Source organism: Sinocyclocheilus rhinocerous, unplaced genomic scaffold (genome assembly GCF_001515625.1).
Source record: "Sinocyclocheilus rhinocerous isolate Xijiao unplaced genomic scaffold, SAMN03320098_v1.1 scaffold3339, whole genome shotgun sequence".
NCBI classification, from domain to species: domain Eukaryota; kingdom Metazoa; phylum Chordata; class Actinopteri; order Cypriniformes; family Cyprinidae; genus Sinocyclocheilus; species Sinocyclocheilus rhinocerous.
In genome coordinates this window covers 31425-33341 of record NW_015643244.1, presented here as the reverse complement: position 1 = coordinate 33341, position 1917 = coordinate 31425, and positions in this window count along the sequence as shown.

The following is a 1917-nucleotide window of genomic DNA, read 5'->3' as shown; positions in this document are numbered from 1 at the left end:
GGGACTCCAACACAATATTAGGACACTTTAAAATACCATATGACCTGCTCTTTAAGAATTTTTTTTCAGCAAGGATGCATTACATTGGTGAAAATATTATATACATTTTATAATGTTAGAGTTTTCATAAAAATTTTTATTCAAATGAAACAAACTATACTCGCCATATGTGATGCCTTACCATCACAGGAATAAATTACATTTTATAGTATATTTAAAAAGAAAACCATATAAGTGTTTTACTCTATTTTTGAACAAATAAATGTACAGCCTACAAATGTACAGCGCAGGTGTAGGGTTAAACATTATGGCCCGGTTTCATATACAGGGCTTAGCCTAAGCCAGGATTAGCCCGTAGTTCAATTAGGACATTTAAGTAAGTTTTATAAACATGCCTTAGAAAAAAGCATTACTGCTGTGCCTCTTAAGACAAAACAAAGGCACTGACATGTTTTAAGATCAGTCAGTGCAAGTTTCTTTCAGTTGAAACAGCTCAGATTTACATTTTAGTCTAGGACTAGGCTTAAGCCTTGTCTGTGAAACCGGGGGGGAAAGTCTTAAATATGAGCTTCCTGCAGATACCCTGGTCTGCCAAAAACCATCAATTCATGTTTTTAGGTAGGCCTATATAATTGTCCGGACCTCGGCTGGTGAGGTTGGTTCATTACTGGACCTCAAGCAATTTTAGTTGAAGACCCCTGTTATATATATTTAATTGTAGCGGGAGGAGTTACAATCAGCTGAACGTCAGCTGATGCTGGCTGCCAGGATTAGGCAATAGTTCAATTAGGACATTTAAGTAATTTTTATAAACATGCCTTCATAGACAGGGCTTAGCCTAAACCAGGATTAGGCAATAGTTTAATTAGGACATTTAAGTAATTTTTATAAACATGCCTTCATAGACAGGGTTTAGCGTAAACCAGGATTAGGCAATAGTTCAATTAGGACATTTAAGTAATTTTTATAAACATGCCTTAGAAAAAAGCATTACTGGTGTGCCTCTTAAGACAAAACAAAGGCACTGACATGTTTTAAGATCAGTCAGTGCAAGTTTCTTTCAGTTGAAACAGCTCAGATTTACATTTTAGTCTAGGACTAGGCTTAAGCCTTGTCTGTGAAACCGGGGGGGAAAGTCTTAAATATGAGCTTCCTGCAGATACCCTGGTCTGCCAAAAACCATCAATTCATGTTTTTAGGTAGGCCTATATAATTGTCCGGACCTCGGCTGGTGAGGTGGGTTTATTACTGGACCTCAAGCAATTTTAGTTGAAGACCCCTGTTATATATATTTAATTGTAGCGGGAGGAGTTACAATCAGCTGAACGTCAGCTGATGCTGGCTGTAGTCTGCCTGAACTATGCTTGAGCTCCATTCGTCACTCAAACTACATTAACTGTATATAAACGTTTTTATGTGTTATATGATGTTTACTTGATATTCACCTGTTACTTTAAATTTTATGTCTTAAATCAAACCTTTAAAGACAAAATTACAACATGAAAGATAAATTAAGCAATTGGTTGATGCATACAAACTCTTCATTATGCAGTAGTCGTTTTACTGCATACAGCTCTAAGTTTATAGAAAACATAACAAAGGAAGATGAGGAACATATATCCAGTGACCCAGTATAGCCAGAGCAATATAAAAAGTCTTGCAACTTTACTCATTAAGAATTAATTGAAGGTTAAAAAAAAATCAAGAAAAATGTGTACATACAGTATAGGGTGTGCCTCACACGTCCTGAAAAGTGAAGCTGCGGGCTCTTTGATCGCCCCCTGGTGGCTGGCTGCAGTACAGGTCATAAACCCCGCCCTCTCCATGTAAACGAATGGGACTTGAGTCAAAATAAAAAAATATATTACACTTCCAATACAATTTTCCGAAAGATGGTTTTGGTCATTAAAGGTAGTT